Genomic DNA, 18,014 nt, shown 5'->3' with positions numbered 1-18,014 from the left:
TTGAGACTGGGGATTCATTTAAGGGCAGAATTAGGAAATTGTAAAGAAGAGAAAAAGGGAAGGAGGAAAAAGTTGCTAGGGGCTATTCCTGGGGCCCCTTCAATGTTTTCCAAAGACACAAATTGAAGAATTAGACTACCCTTTTGATTTTTTTCAGCTGTTTTGACTGTGTGTGTTTCAAAGTGTCTTTAAACTGGGGCCTATGGGTCTGGGATTCAAAGATGTCCCATAGGACTCACTGTCATAACTTATCTCTACTGCCAAGACAATATACCTAAACCACCAATATTTTGTCAAAAATATCACTGGCCTGGCTCCAACATCTCAAGGAGCTCCCAATTACCCACAGTAGTGGTTTTCTAAATGTGTTCCTTGAGCACCAGGGGTTCCCAAGGGCATCTGGGGGCTGATAAATAGGTCAGTGGCATGGGAGGAGGAGTGTGAATCAGCAGAGATCTTTCCAACCTTCCCACACTCACAGGGAGTTGTTCCACTTTTGCTTTACATACAGAATTCTACTCAGGATTTTGATTTTTTTAAAATTTAATGTATTTTAAAATGCTGAGAATAATTAAAAGCATGATTATGAAGCCAGACTATACTAATAACACCTGTTTTACCACCTACTGGTCATAGAACCTTGGGAAAGGGTCTGAATTTTCTCATCTGTAACAATAGTACCTCTCATAAGAGTTACTGCAAATATTAAATGAAGCGATGAATGTAAAGTTCTTAGTGCAGACACTGGCAAATAAGAAAACAGAAGAGGTAGCACAGCCCAGTGGTAAAAAAACAGAATTCAGGAGCTAGCTTACCACTTACTATCTGTGCCACTCTGAGAGAGTTACAATAGTTCACTGAGCCCCAGTTTCCTCACGTGTGATGGGAGAGTAATAACAGAACTCAGCTCACAGGGTTTTTGTGAAGATTCAGTGGGTTAACATCTGTGATACCCTGAGAACAATGCCTAGTACTTGGTGCCACAGACGTGTTAGCTCTTACTAATACAGTGCCTGGTAGGTATTCAACCCATTTTATGTTTGCTTATTACTGAATTCAAATACTGTGCTTCCTGTCACCTATCCTCAACTGCATACACACACATGCATGCATGCCCAGCCCTGGACTGCCCGGCAATGACCCCTTCCAGTTACCAAAATCACCCCACTTTAAGGCTCTGTCACAGAGCCCGGGCTTCCTTCATAGCCCTGACACTCCTTCCAGTGTCCCTACTCAATAAATAGCTGCAGGATGGCAGGAAGGGTACAGTGATTAAAAGTTGGAAAAGCACATACCCGGATCAAGTTTGGTTTCACAATAGGATCTCTACAACCTCAGGCTAATCTGAACACAGTGCTTCCTAAACCTTGTTGCACATCAGAACCCTTCGGAGACATATTAAGAACTCTGATGCCATGGTTGCGTCTTCACCAATTAAATCAAAATGTTTGAGGGTGGGAATCAGACTTTTACATTTTATTAAAGATCCAGGGGCGCCTGGGTAGCACAGTCGTTAAGTGTCTGCCTTCAGCTCAGGGCGTGATCCTGGCGATCTGGGATCGAGCCCCACATCAGGCTCCTCCGCTGGGAGCCTGCCTCTTCCTCTCCCACTCCCCCTGCTTGTGTTCCCTTTCTCGCTGGCTGTCTCTCTGTCAAATAAATAAATAAAATCTTTTAAAAAAAATCCAGATGATTCCAAAGTGCAGCCTAGTCTAGGAGCCCTGGGTATTACTGACCTTTCTCTAAGCCTGCAAGTCCTCCCCTATATGGGGAGGACATAGAAACTACCTCACAGCATTGGCACAAGCATAAAGGGAAGTAAAACACATAAAGCATTGAACGCCTTCCGCTGGACCCCTTGGAAGTGTCCATGACAATTACCATTGTCCCTGGGAGGGGTTCCTAGCCACATTACCTCCATCCAACCCAAGTTCCAAGTACCAGTTCTTACTGTCTACACTTGACTTTCTACCACTTAATTAAATGGACTTCACATTTCTGCACAACTTTTCATGTGGATGCTTAGTTGCTACACTGGACTATAATCCCCTGGAGGGCAAGGACCACATCTCCATCCTCTTTGGAAGCCCCTTCAGCCCCTGACACAACACCAGTGTCCATACTCAGTAAGTATCTGCAGGATGGCAGGAAGGGGAATGCAAAGGTGTGATTCTGAAATACCCTCCTTTGACTCACTTAGTGCAATGATGGATGAAGTGTGAGTCCAAACCTGATACTTTCCTACCCCATAAATCAGTGGTCCCCTTGCCATCTTCACCAAACACCCTTCAAGGTCTTGCTCTCTGTTTGCCTCAAGCACCTTCTCCTTGCTATGGAGATGAGGGGGGCTCAGTTATTCAGCTCCTGAATGCAAGGGGGGCCTATATTCACTGATACCCCAGCAGCCACTAAGAGCACCCAGAAACTGTGAGGTTCAGGATGGCACAATAAAAACGTCCCAAGCTTTGAGTTGGGGTACAAGCAAGCAGCTTTTAGTCTGCATTCCACATGCTCTACCCTGGGACCTGGAAAATGTGCACTCCCTCCTTCTTTTCACCACCTCACTGGGCATCTCTTACGTGCCAGGCACTCTGCTGGACATTTGTGGCAGGATCATCCTCAGAAGCTGTCTGGTTTGGCAGACAAGCTGAAATCAAAAAACTATTTAATCACAATTGTGATGAAAGAAAGAAAGAAAGAAAGAAAGAAAGAAAGAAAGAAAGAAAGAAAGCAAGCAAGCAAGCAAGCAAGCTAGGGACGCCTGGGTGGCTCAATCAGTTAAGCTGCTGATGCTTGATTTCATCTCAGATCATGATCTCAGGGTCCTGGGATCCAGCCTCACATCAGACTCTGCGCTCAGCAGAGTCTACTTGAGGATTTCTCTCTCCCTCCCTCTGCCCCTCTCCCTGCTCTCTGTCTGTCTGTCTCTCTCTCTCTCAAATCAATCAATAAATCAATCAATAAATCAATAAATCTTTTTTTTAAACTACTAAAGAAAAGTACTGAGTGATGAGCAAGAGTGAAACAAGACCCAGTCCTACCCTAGGTCTCATGGTCCACCTCCGTAAATCAGTCAAGTGGGAGTGGCTTATTGAAGAGGAAGGAAAAAATGAGCCCTGGTGGACCAGGCTGTGAGGCTCTGCAGTCCTGTGCATTAGCGAATTGCTACTTGAAGAATCACAATGATTATGAGTCAAAAGCCACTTTTGAGAAGCCCAGCAGGAAATCAACATATTTGTCTTGATTTCACATAGCATTTGCTGCTTTCAGAGATATATCTATTGGTAATCTACCAGACAATAATATTTCCTGGGGAAAAAAATTTAGAAAACTGTTTAATTCCTAAAATGCCACCTTCGATGAGAACAGAATTCATAGCAACCTCAGAAGTTTTTTATAAGACCCAAGATGTTCCAATTTAAAATAATTTCCTAAAAGGTCCCCAAATATGTCAAAACTGAATTTCCAATACTATATCTAGAAAGCTAAGATTACATTTTAAAATACATCAGCTTGTTGTTACAAATCTAGAACATAATAATCAAAGGTTTCTTCAAGCTAGATGTCTATTAGGCCACACCATTTAAAAAACACTTAAATAACTGTGTGTCATTTCTGATTTTATTAGTCATTCCATGTGGCAGATCATAAAAACTGTCTTATAAAATGGTTAAATTTCCAGGACTATTCAACTGCATTTTGAATAATTCATAACTCTGTACACTTTAAGAATAATGAAGCGGTTAAATGAATTTCTGAAGAGTCTAGTGCTTACACCCAGCTCTGGAGAAACTGTCGGAACTTTTAAAGTGAACTGCGGAGCCTTAAAACAATAAAATAAAAAACCTGTTTAAGACCTTAAATCATTAACATGTGTCGACTTAAACTTACACATACATTTGTGTTCTTTAACTAAATATTTGAAAACCAGCTTCTCTCTCAGTTATCTGCCAAGAGCCCCACTCTGGGTTCTGTGTGTCTCTTCCTGACACGTGGCAATGTCCTGTGCTTTTCATGAGGCTTGCTTGGCAAGAACTGATCTTCAAATATTTTGATAAAACTATTTTTTCCCCTTAAATCATATGTCAGTATTGAGTTAGTGTCTATTTTGTGTTAATGATTTGGAATTTTTAAACAGTTAAACCATGTTTTAAAAATACATGGGCCCTTCTGCCTTAGCCTTCACCATCCATCCTGGTTTTCTGTCTTCACTCATCCTGAGTGCAAGAGGATGGTAGTTTTCAGTTTGCACCAGAACACAGAGCCAATGAAATCCCCATATCCCAGGTTATATAGCCAAACCGGAATGTGAATTGGTCCTGTGGGAATAGCTGGGACCCAGCCCAGGTCTGCTCTGGGCACAGAGAAGGTCACCCAGAGATCAGAGGGTGAAGATAAACGCTGAAACCCTCCCTCCCCAACAGCAAGAACTTCTCAGACAGTGATGCTTGTGGCGAAGAATCTGTGAAAAAGAGGGCGACTAATCTTATTTTTCCAATTACTCTTATCTGACATTTCTATCTCCACCTCCTTCCCACTCCCCACTGCTGCCTTAGAGTGACACCTTTTGGAAAAGGTTGAAACTGAAAATGCCCAGACTGCTTTCTGCCTGGACCTGACCACCCTCAAGATTGTGTTTGGGATTTGTTCCCTCCTTGCTGAAATTTAGGCATCTAGGAGATTTGCTTAAATATGTCGCCTCTGATCCTTCAAAAGCAAACAAATACCCACATCAGATGAGTGTGTTTGGGCTCAAGCTCTTTGATTTTGACTACATTTTAAATTCCTCCTTTTTCCTTCTTTTCTTCCCAGGCTTATTAACAAAACTTCAGACCATAATAGAAGATGGATAGAGAAGAAATGTGTAAAATACATACATCTGACTTAGATTCTGCTAAATCAAATAGTGTTGGAATACAAGTGAATAATAGTTTCCCCACAATGCTCTGAGCACTCTTCATTCCGGATTAGACAGGGCTCAGTGGAACCTCCTTAACAAAAAGGCTGTGTAGATGAGTTTCTGTGTATGTTTGGTGAGGGTATTTCTTCAACAACTGAGAAGCATTCTTTACTACATGTGTGCATGGTTCTGCAGCATGGCAAAGAGCTAGTCTTTTCCCTAACAGTCTCGGATTCTTGGAAACAGTATAGCTAGTGGTTAAGATTATGGACCCTGAAGCCAGAACGCTTAGTTCCCAATAAGAATTCAGCCATGTACGGGCTATGTGACTCTGTAAAAGATTCTTGACCTCTATTTACATCAGTTCCCTTCTCTGTAAACTGTGGATAATAACTGCAGCTCCTGGGTTCCTTGTGAAGAATCCCTGAGTTGCAGTAGTTACACACCGGCACATAGCAAGCACGCAGTAACCTATAATCATTATCAACACTGATGTTAGTTTAAACACTGGTGCTTAGCTTTCAGCTTAGTAGAGAATGAGTAAGCAAGACAAAGTCACAATTTCCATTTTCTTACATTTTCAGAGAGACACAATATTTTTCATTTTCAAAGGAATGGTGAAATTTTTTACTATGGAATCTATAACAAACCAAATTAATCACTCTCAAAATATGTGTTGTTCATATTTTTTGTCTAACTTAGAAGAATTTCAAATACAACCATGAAGGAACTTGTGAAGATATTAGAGCAGCATTATCCAATAGAACTTCCTATGATGATGGCAAGTTCTAACTTGCACTGTCCAATACACATGTCATTAACTACACGTGGCTACAGAGCACTGGAAATGTTACTGGTACAACTGAAGAACTGAATTTTTAATGTAGTTTAATCTGAATTAAAATTAAAATGTAGGGTGCCTGGGTGACTCAGTTGGTTAAGTGTCTGCCTTCAGCTCAGGTCATGATCCCAGGGTCCTGGATCGAGTCCCGCATCAGGCTCCCTGCTCAGTGGGGAGTCTGCTTCTCCCTCTGCCTGCAGCTCCCCGCTTGTTCTCTCTCTCTCTCTCGCTCACTCTCTCTCTCCCAAATAAAATTTTAAAAATTAAAATGGAAATAGCCATTCTAGTGGCTACTGTACCGGAAAGAGCCAGAGCATCTAAATTTTACAATGTATCGTCCAATGGTGTTAGAAATTATTTCAATCTTTGGGGTGCCTGGGTGGTGCAGTCAGTTAAGTGCCTGACTCTTGGTTTTGGCTCAGGTGGTGATCTCTGGATCGTGAGATCGAGCCCCGTGCAGGCTCCACGCTCAGTGCCGAGTCTGCTTAGAACTCTTGTTCCCTCTCCCTCTGCCCTTCCCCACTCCCACTGCTTGCTCTCTCTCTCTCTCAAATAAGTAAAATCTTAAAAAAATTATTTCAATCTTTGTGGAAAGTTCATCTTTTTTGAATATATGAGAAAAACTTTTAAATTCCTTTAAATTCACTATAGTTCATGAATTACCATTTGATCCGTGATTCCACCTTAGGAATTTATTCTAAGGCTATCATAACGTACGTTGCCAGAGGAAACTATTTTGAGGACACGTTCATCATAGTGTTGTTTATAAAAATCAGAATAAAAATTTAGTATGTGGTTATATATATATTTATATATATTTTATATATGTATATATACACACACATATAAATACAAATGCATACATACACACATATGTACACTCACCTTCCACATAAATGAGTTAAATAAATTCTAAAGTGTGTATGTATGTATAAGATTGCAAAGAAATTGGATAGTAAATTAGAGGAATCCAATTGTTGAGATGTTGGACAGATATTAAACACTAAGTAAAAAGACTGAATGTAAAGAAAAGAGGTTCATGAGGTCCCAAGTGAGAAAAGCAAGTTAGTAAATAGTAAACATAATACAATCCCAACTATATGTGGGTTTTTAAATGTATATTCACAGAAAACAAAAAGACTAGAAGGAAACATATCAAAATATTAATGATGTGTTTGTTTCTAGGCATAAAGATTTCAGGTAATCTATTCTATTCTTCGTACTTTTGCTGCAAATATGAATTATTAATATATTTTTTAAAAAGAACAACTTCTAAAAAATTGCAACCAAGGAAGTTCTGCATAGGACATACTTCTGCTCCCATGGAACAACTGGTTGCTGGTAAACCAGCCTCCAAAGGAGAGTTATAAAGCAGAAGTCCTGAGCAGGGCAAGGCCCTCTGGTGGCAGGTACAGTGGCAGCTACCCTCAGCCAAAATAATCTTAACTCAGGCCACACTTCCGGGCATGGCTGCTTTGCTCCTGACAGTCACTTAGATTTATGCTGATTATAATCCCCGTTCACCAGGGAGTGCTTGAGGGTTGGTGACTCCAGAGCTGTCAACAGTCATTCCTGCCACCTCACTCTACCCCACAATGCACTTGAATGTTGCTCACTTCATTACTGTTCTTTCATAAAGTTCCTACGGTTTTGGAAGTCCATTATGGTTGTTTGTTCGTTTGTTTTGTTTTGTCTTTGTGTAGCATTTTATGATTTTGTTATTATTATTTTGTTTCTAAACCTCTCAAAATTAGTTGTTGGGCCCTAAAAAGCCAGAACCATTTGTTCACGCCTCTAAAACCACCTCTATTAAATGCAAGGTCTATTCATTCCCATTCAACAAGTTGGGGCAGTGTTCTCAAAAAGGCGGCCTCTTTTACTCTGAATTCTCCTACTGGCTTGGCTCTGCAGATGATACCTGTCCATTATGACAAATTTCAATCAGTCCATATCGAGCCTGACTCCACGCCCTTTCCTGAGGCCCTCAGGACCCTTGTATCAAAGTTCCATCAGCCTTGAGGATAGGTAGTGGCCTCCCTGTATGTCATCTTGATCCGTGGTCATATGGAGTCTAATGCATCCTTCATCTTCCCACCAGACCCAGCATCTTCTCAAACACACAGTATATGGTCAGTAAATAATTATGCAAGGGATGTCAAGAGGGAGAAAAGAAGAGAAGGAACTATACTGTAGAAAGGTAATCATTATGTCAGTCAATATGGTTTCCTATAACCCATTTGACCCTCGCATACTTCCAAAGAAGCAGGCCATTTAACTGCTGAGTAACTCAAGCTCAGAAAAGGTAAGGGATTTACCTAAGAATTGTAGATGGCTTACTCTTTACCAGAATATGAGTCTGATTGTTGAATACAAATATAATGGGACAACTGTTAGAGGGGGCTATCCTGAGATGAATGGGGCCATGAGACTCTCAATGGAAAAAAAACAGACATTGGCTCACTCTCCTCAGTGTTCCCAGGCCTGAACACAGCATCTAGCATACAGCCAGCACCCACAGGTATATAGATGAACCTAATTTAATGAATAGACCTGGATCTCATTTGAGTCACTGGAATATTTACTATATGCTTTGATTCCAGCACTGTTCCAAAATATCCTACTAGACTTTTGTATTAATTTTCTATTACTATGTAACAAATTGCCACCAACTTGATGGCTGAAAGTTCTGTAGTAAAAAGTCCAGGCAGGAAGCATGATATGACTGATTTCTCCACTCAGGGCCTCACAAGATTGAAATTTAGATATGGCAGGCTGCATTCTCATCTAGAGCTCAGGGCCCTCTTTCAAGCTTATGCAGTTGGAGCAGAATTCAGTTCCCTGCAGTTGTAGGTGTGAGGTCTTCTTTTCCTTACTACTCCTAGCTCCTAGAGACCATTTGCATTCCTTGTCACATGGCCCACTCAAATCCTTAAAGCCAGCAATAGAAAAATGGCCCTTGTATCAAATTTTTCTCATGCCTTGACTCTTTTTCCATCAGGAATAGCCCAGTCCCTTTTAAGGGCTCACTAATTAGATCAGGCCCACCAAGGATAATCTCCCTTTCCTAAACTCAACTATGTCACATAGCACACCTAATCACTGTAAAAATATAAAACTGCATTTCAACATATATGTGTTAAATACAGGGAACTTCTTTAACATGATAAAGAACATTTACCAAAAATAATCTATATCTATCATCATATTTAATGGCAAAAGACTGAAGATCCTCTAAGATCAGGAGCAAGGCAAGAATATCTGCTCTCACTCCTCTTATTCAGTAGAATACTTGGAGTTCTAGCCACCGCACTAAAGCAAGAAAAAGAAATAAAAGACATAACAATTGGAATGAAAATAACAAAACTGTCATTGCTTATTAATAAAATAATTGTCTATGCAAAAAATCTTGAGGAATCTACAAAAAAAAGTGTAGAACTAACAAATATGTTCAGCAAGGTTGCAGATCAACACACACAAATCAACTGCATTTCTGTATATTAATAGTACACTGTGGAAACCAAAATTAAAAAGTACCATTTATAATCACTCTAAAAAATGAATTATTTAAGTATTAACTTAAAACGTGTACAGGATCTGGGGGTGCCTGGGTGGCTCAGTCTGTTAAGTGTCCAACTCTTGATTTCAGCTCAGGTCATGATCTCAGCATTGTGAGATCGAGCCCTGCATTGGGCTTTGTGCTGGGTGTGGAGCCCGCTTAAGATTCTCTCCCTCCCTCTGTGCTTTCCCCCTGCTCACAAGCACATGCATTTTCTCTCTCTCCAAAAAGCAACAACCAAAAAAAAAGAAAAGAAAAGAAAACAACAACAATAACAAAACGTGTACCAGATCTATATGTTGGAAATTATAAAATTCTGATGAAAGAAATCAAAGAAAATTTAAATAAATGGAGAATCTATGGATTAGAAGACTAAACATAGTAAGTATGTCAACTTTTCCAAGATTGATGTATAGGTTTAATGTAATTCCTAACAAAATCTCAGCAAGTTTTTTTTTAAGACATAGGTAAGTTTATTCTAAAATTTATATGGAAAGACACAGACTCTAGAATAGCTAAAACAATCCTGACAAAGAAGAATAAAGTAGAAAGAATCACTCTACCTAATATCAAGGCTACTGTATAGTTACAGTAACCAAGACAGGTAATATCAGCAGAGGGACAGACATCTGGGTCACTATAACAGAATAGAACATACAAACAGACATACAAGAAAATGCTCAAGTGATGTTTGACAGAGGAGCAAAAGCTATTCAGTGGAGTAAAGATAGATACCCTTTTCAATAGATAGTGCTGGAATAACTGGACATCCAAAGACAAAAAAAAAAAAAAGCATTGAATGAAACCATACTAAAGAAGTCTCAAAACTCAACAGTAAAATTTCTAATATAATTCGAAAATAGATAAAAGACACAAACAGACATTTTGCTGAAACGAACATACAGATGGCAAATAAGCACACACAAAAATGTTCTACGTCATTAGCCATTAGAAAACTGTAAATTAAAACCTACACACCTATTTGAATGACTAAAATAAAAAGTAGTGGCAATATCCAACGCTGGTTAGGATACAGAGAAACTGAATCCCTTGTACATTGCTGGTGGGAATGTGAAGTGGTACAACCACTTTGGAAAACAATTTGGCAGTTTCTTATAAAATTTAGCATGCAACTACCATATGACCCAGGAATTGTACTCTTTTCATTATTTACTTCAGAGAAATAAAAACTTATGTTCATATAAAAACCAAATATGAACATTCATAAGAGCTGTATTACTAATAGCCAAAAACTGAAAACAACTCAGATGTCCTTTAACTGGTGAATAGTTAAACTGTGGTACATCCATACTATGGAACACTACTCACCAAGAAGAAGGAACAAAGTACTGATACAACCAACAATTTGGAGTAATCACCGGTAAATTTATGCTAACTGAAAAAAAGCCAATCCGTAAAGGCCACATCCTATATGATTCCATTTATGCAATGTTCTTTAAATGACAAAATTATAGAAATGGAGAGCAGATTAATGCTTGCCAGGGTTAAAGATGGGGAAGGGGAAGAAGTTGAGTGAACTTGGGCAGGGTGAGGGATCCCTGTGGTGTTGGAAGTGTTCTGTAACTTGATTGCATTAGTGTCAATATCTTGTTTGTGATAATACACTACAATTTTGCAAAATGTTACCACTGGGGGAAATGGAAAAAAAATATTTTTATTACATTTATTACACAAGATCTGTCTCTATTATTTCTTAAAGCTGTACATGAATCTACAATTATCTGAAAATTAAAGGTTAAGACAATTTTAAGTGCATGTTATATATATTAGGCGCCCACTTCAGCTGGGTAAAGGACAGCAAGAGCAAATACTGGGGGAGACAGGAAATGCTCACATAAGGTCAGTAAGGCCATTCCCATTATCCTGAGGAAGAATCCTCTCCAAAATGTCATAACTATGAGGATGTCAGCAGAGAATGCTTATGTACTAAATGCCTTCCAGTCCCGAAGACAACTATATATGCAGGCAAAACCTTCAGCATTCAAATCAATGGCTTGACACCTACTGACTCAGGATGTGAAAGTGACTTCCTTAAAAATCAAGTGATAAAAATGTCATAACTGTTGTCCCCTTTTTATAAAAGAAACAAACCATCATATGCATACACACATACACACACACACACACACAATTTTAAAGACTATGTTCAAAAACAACTATCAGTGCATCATAGACTAACTCATAAAGGCCACTAGCAGGTACCAGTTTCCTTATAATTATAATCCAGGTAAGTAAAAAAAAATCACAGTAAAGCTTCATTATCCTCAAACTAAATACATCCTCCAGACTTCTGGCTTGGTTAGCTCCTCAGTGGGAGGAAAGCAAAAACCAGACATGAAGTGCCAGAATGAAATCTTCCACTTCAATTTCTTCTTTATTTAAAACATTTTATAGGGCTTTATGTTGACCCTGTGGCTTCAGGAGAAGGAAATCCTCCCAAATGTGTCCCTGGGGCACAGCATCCCCCACAGCGACTTGGCTCCCTCCTCTCAGAGTGATTACTGCTACATGGAAAAAAGCAATTCTTAATTGGTTAACTTCGGGAAAACTGCTTCATAAAGAGAAGACTTGGAACAAAGACGCCCACCCAAACAGCCAGTTCTGTCCACAAACAAAGTGAGTGGGGATGAGTTTGAGGACACCACGGAAGTAGGGCTGACAGACGCAACAGAACTGTACTTTTGAGCTGGCTGGAGGGTTTATCCACTTTCCTTCCATCTCTAAGTGAATTAAGTATCCACCGGATCACAAGAGCAGATCTGCTCAACTGTGCCCCTCTTCTAATGCTAGCAGTCATCAGTGCGCAGCTCGACATCCTCCCTGCACTCTAGCTGGGGACTGAGACTTTACTTTCTGGCCATGCAGCTGAACTAATGAGAGTAGGGTTCTGACACTGGGCTCCCAGGACCAGTTACTCTGCTTCTCACCTGGCTCTGCACCGGAGATTGTCCCCCAACCCCTGCTACGGGCTGTGTATTGGTCCCAAGGGAGCCCGGCAGACAGTGGGTGGATGGCAAGGGTCAAATCCAGCCCATTCCTACGAAAACTACCAAAGTACACATCCTGCCGAGCATAATTTTCACGCTTAAAAGCAGCAACTTTTGTTTTTCTCGATTACCATGACACAGGGGAGCATTCACTGTTAATCTGAGCAGAGACAAAAACTACTCAAATCTTAATGTGTGACACTTTGTTCTTCAAAACTTCACAGTTGTGACGGAAAGTACTCTGTCGACAGGACAATTTATACTCACATATTAAATGCCAGGCTTCACCAAGTACTTGTAACAAGCTTTGGAATAGATGACTATGTTTTCCCTATAAGACATTTTCTACAATTTATGCCTTTGAACTCTATTTTCAAAATAAGTGATTCTTTCTCCAAGTAGCTCTTTATAAAAAAAAAAATCACCATTTTCATTACCAGTATGGGATTATAGTTTAGTCCATATAAAACGATTAAACATAACCCTGAATCAAACATAATCCTGGTATTATATAGTCTCAAGACAAACATAAGTGAAAACATTGGATTCCTTGCTTGAATGCCAAATACTCACTCAAGGGTCTGATTGCTTCAGCTGGGACTTTTTCTCCCTTTTATAATTTCTCAAATATGTAAATTACTTTGTTTAAAAATATTTCTCCTCTCTGTTCTTCAAGGATTAATACTGTTTTAATTATCTATAAGGAGATCATGGTATCTGGACTTCACGAAGAGAAACAGCCTTGGTATTTAAAATATCTAACAACTATACATATATGGAAACGAATACCCCATTTTGATGGGTCACACTCAGTAACCTTAGAGGCGCCTCTATCTGGGCAATAGTTCCTTTTGGACGAAACACAATTAGGCTGTGTAATGTGCTGAATCCCTTCAGATAAACCGTTGTGCGCATAGCCGGGCCACTCCCGAGCTGGCTTTAAGGCTGGGGCTGTCAGGCCCACTTCTCTGGTTAATGTCAGTAGCACTATGTATAAAAGGTGACTCCAGTGTGTACAAATGTTGATCTTTAGAGAAGTCATGCCTAGACTCACACACACATCCACTCTTTCGTCCACTAGGTCAAAGGCAGGAACAGAGGGCGACCCTGCAAGGGGCTTGCCAAGAGCAGAGTCTTACTTGTCAGGTTACATTGCCCCCAGGGACTTCCCTGCCTGAGATTAATCCATAATCCTGTTTCGTGTTTAAAAAATTCAGGTTCTAAAAGCCTTGCCTCTGAGACAGTTTCAGAGGCGACGGGGAAATGTTCTAATACACGGTAACAAATTAAGTGCCAATGCAAGTAAGCATAGAAAAGAAAGAGACTGTGTGGAGTAGATGCCACAAAATGTTTGGCCTTGTCTAAAATCATTTCTTTAAGGTTCCAGAATAGATACTAAAAACATATTTGAATGGCTGGAGTACCTGTAGGTTAAAAAAAAAAAAAAGTTGAAACCATCTATGGTTTTTCAGCTTGCTGCGCAAGTTAAGTGAAATAAAGATGCCCCCTGATGGAAAACACAGCCGAGGTTCTGAAGAAATATAATATTCGCTGATGTGACTTCCAAACTAAATTTCATCTGAATACCAAACAGCAAGAAAACTCTCATCTCAGCTCTGAACAATCCTATTTTTATTACACCAAAATTGTTTCTTCCCTTGCCAACCTCATTCTACCCTTTTTTGCTACAAAGTTAATGTCCAGAAAGCGTCCTTTTACAACTCTAGCAGACCCAACCAAAAAAAAAAAAAAAAAAAGCAGGAATTCCCAATGCTGTAGAAACCATCATGACCATGTTCTCATCTGGATGATTCGAAGAAGTAGAACTCACTCCATGCTATGGCAAAGAAAGAGAACATCTCAGTGAACACAGTTCTGAACAAGATGGCCATGTGAACTCCTTGACACTCAGGAGCACTGTGGTGTGGACAAAGACAGCTCGCCTGGTGGCATCTTCTGCTTCGATTCAGAGAGAAGGAAAGTCATGAGAGCTAATAATACAAGTTCCCATTTATATTTGTGGACTCAGTTTTTGATTATAGTCATTCCAGCTGAGATTTAACTTAAAACATTTGGCAACAATACTGACCTCTTCAAAGTCAAAGGTGAGGGTGGAAAGAGCATTTCTATCCAGATGCAAACTCTATAATGTAAGAAAAGCAGCTCGTTTCCGAAGGTGAAAAAAAGGAGAGAAATCACCAACCTTGTTGCTCAGTTTGGCGCTACCTGCGTTGGTATGCGTGTGTGTGTGTGTGTGTGTGTGTGTGCGCGCGTAGCGTCCCTCCTGCCTGACCCCACCAGGCCCCCAATTCATGTTCCTACCCTCAGGGATGGGTGAGGGTGAATTACCACTTCCGTTTTTTGTACTACGGGTGGAAAGAGCCCAAACCGTACAATTGAGCAAAGGAATTTTTACACCTACAAGCACTGACTTCCAAAATCAAAATATAGTTTTAAAAGAGGCAGTGTGGTTTCTATTGCCTTGCAAATAAAACCCCAACTCCTTCTCCTGACCGACAAGGGCCCTGTTTTGTCCAGCCCTTGCCTGCCCCCTTAACGATATCCCATGCCACTTTGGCCTTCCCTGGACCTTGTAGAATCTGGTTTTTCTCCTCTATTATGCCTTGTTTCTCCCCTGTCCCTTCCAAACCCTTCAAATGACAGGCATCTTCTCACCTATCAGGTCTCAACATAAATGTCACCACCTCCCAAAAGCCCTTCTGAATTCCCTTAGATAAAGTTAGTTGCCTGCCTCCCACCTGTCCCTGGTATTTCTCATCTCAGCTCCAAGTTTGTTTCCTTCCAGCATGTATCACAATAAATTACTCCACTTAACAATTTCTTTGTATGTATCTTCCCATTTCCCTCACTAGGCTCTTTGCTTCATGTATAACTTACTCACCCAGTTATCTGTAATTCCCAGCTGGGGTCTAGCACATGGCTGGCACTTAATAAATAATCACCTAACTCATAACTAGAATTAATAAGAACAGTAACACCTGATAGTCACACGAGTGGTTTGCAAAGGGGGTTCCCCAACCAGCAGCAGCAGCTTCATCTGGGAATTTGTGAGAATGAACATTCATAGCATCCTTTCCCCTGCCCCCCTGCCTCCACCTACGGAATCAGAAACTCTGGGGTATGGCCCAGCTATCTGTGTACAGCAACCCTGAAGATAGATTCTGGTGCATGTTCAAGTTTGAGAACTACTGGTTCACACAATATTCCCCATTTTCCAAAGAGTATTTAAGCACCAATGTCACTGACTGGCCTCTATTTGGGAAAGAAAAAATTAGCATACTTTCACAGGAGATAAATCTTTGTAAGCAAACAATGACTATAATCATTCAGCCCAGAAAAGTCTCTAAATTCACGAGTACCTCTCTGTGTTTAGGGGAAAGTCAGTGAAAGAAAACCAATGCATTTGCAGGATATCCTCGTTCATTTCTGTCCATGCAGGCAGAGTGATCAAATCAGGCTGAATGTCAGGATGCTGCAGCCAAACCACTAGTATGGGACTCCTGCCTTATCCATGGGGATGGCCCAGAAAGGAGACCAGAAGAGTAGGGACTCTTGCCTCCCCACCTCCACCTTGATGGTAAGGGTCTTGACAGAGATCTTGCCTTGTCATCTTTGCACCCAGGCCCGACCTAATACCTAGCACAGAGTGGTCACTCAGAAAGTGTCTGCAGAAGAACTAGTGGCTCTCATGTCATCTGTACGGCTGGGAAGAAACAAACAAGAAGGCTTTGCTTACTGAATTTACTAATGGGCTAACTGCCTTTGTATAAGAAAAGTGGTTCAAAAACACAAGAGAGCTAATGGTGGGTGAAGAAAAAATAATAGGACTCAGACTCAAGAAAGATACGGATTTAGGGGTGCCTGGGTGGCTCGGTTACCCAACCAACTCTTTATTTCAGCTCAGGTCATGATGTCAGGGTTGTGAGTTTGAGCCCCGCATCAGACTCTGCGCTGCGCATAGGCCTGCTGAAGATTCTCTCTCTCCCTCTCCCAAAAAAAAAAAAAAAAAAAAAAAAAAAAAAAAAAAGATCCAGGTTCAAATCGTATCCACTTGATGCTATATGTCTTTGGCCAAGGTACCTGACCTCACTGAGCCTCCGATTCCTTCACTGGATATAGAGATTCACATCCTGCCACACAGGACAGTTGTGGGGATTATATGAGGTTACAGGGTAAATGTCCAGCATGGTACTGGGCATGTAGTGAGTACTCAAAACACTGTCATATGCATAATATCATTATTGCTTACTTGTTTAATTGGGGAAAATGGATCAGAGTTCTGAGCCTCTGAGGTAGTGTGTATTCTGGAAACATTTAATGTAAGGAAGTTAGAGTATTATACTCCTGCCTATCTCATAGCTTTCAATGTCCTGGGAGAGATCCATCAATATAAAACAGAGGCAACATAGGCTCTGAGGTTGGGTAGTTAATGGCCTGAATCCCTTCTCTGCCACTTACCAGCTGTGTGACCTTGAGTAAGCCACTTACACTCTCTGGGCTTCTGCCTTTGTTGATTGGAGATAATAATACACTTCACACAAGGTCGTAGTGAGGCCTGGAGATTAAATGTCCATGAAACACTCAGCCCTGTGCCCTGCCCTTAGTAAGCACTTGATAGATGGTAAGTATTACTCACTAAAACCAACAATAAGCAGGACAGAATTCCATCTCTGCTATAGAAAAGGCATGAGCAGAGTGTTAAAAGCATAAACAAGGAGAAGATACAGTTAGAAAAGCAAGACGGGGCAGGGGAAGCTTCTCGGAAGTGATAGTATTTAGACAATGTCTTAAAACAGGAGTCACAAACCTAAACACCGCAGGGCAGAGCAGTTATCAACAAGGAGTGATGCTGGACAGGCAGGGAAAATGCTCCTTAGCTGCCACCAATTCCCACCAGGCAAAAACGCAGGTTCTATGTGGCTAGATCCTCTAATTCAAAGAAGACAGAGTATCTGAATTTTTCTTGTGAAATCTTTTTTTAAATGGTGTCTCAACTAAAAAAACAAAACAAAACAAACCTACCTGAATTCACAAAATACATTTGTTGGTCACATCTGGATCACTGGCTACCAGTTTTGACTTTCTATTTTAAAGGACAGGTAGAATTTTGTCAATCAGGGCTAGTGGCGAGATCATCCTAGCAAGAAAACAGTCTGAGCTATGGTGGGGGAGACATGGAGGGAAGGGGAAAGGCCAGGCAACTTTCAGAAATCAGAATACTGCTCCAAGAGACTGAAAGGGAGAGGATGAGTAACAGAAGTGCCAGGAAACAACAAGCAGGTGGAGAAGGTTTTCAGGGAGAGGTATGGGCTGGTTTGATAGGGTAGGTCTAAGAATATAGACATGGAGAAGGAAGAACTTTGAAATGAAAAACAGCAACCTTACCAGGCCACTTTCTTCCTTTCTTTGGGCCTCAGTTTTCCCTTTTGTAAGGTAAGCTCCTGAATTAGATGAGTTCTAAGCTCCCTTCTGGCCCTCTCTGCACCACTCACGGGCACAATGGCAATTTCCCTACCTGAGGAACACCATATGCAGCTTCTGTGATCTTGGCTGTAGGGGATGTGACTGCAGCTCACCATCAGGAGGAAGAGGATTCAATTGCACTACTGGGTATTTACCCCAAAGATACAGACGTAGTGAAGAGAAGGGCCATATGCACCCCAATGTTCATAGCAGCAATGTCCACAA

At 40.8% G+C, this 18,014-nt stretch overlaps 1 protein-coding gene across 1 annotated transcript in view; it reads right to left on the bottom strand.

Moving 5' to 3' along the window:
* The window catches only part of ERC2 (ELKS/RAB6-interacting/CAST family member 2), a 674,422-nt gene that overhangs the window by 179,453 nt on the left and 476,955 nt on the right, over positions 1-18,014 (bottom strand). The window lies entirely within an intron of this gene.

This window comes from Ursus maritimus, unplaced genomic scaffold, assembly GCF_017311325.1.
Source record: "Ursus maritimus isolate PB19 unplaced genomic scaffold, ASM1731132v1 scaffold_14, whole genome shotgun sequence".
Lineage (NCBI taxonomy): Eukaryota > Metazoa > Chordata > Mammalia > Carnivora > Ursidae > Ursus > Ursus maritimus.
This window is presented reverse-complemented; position numbering and strand designations above follow the sequence as displayed.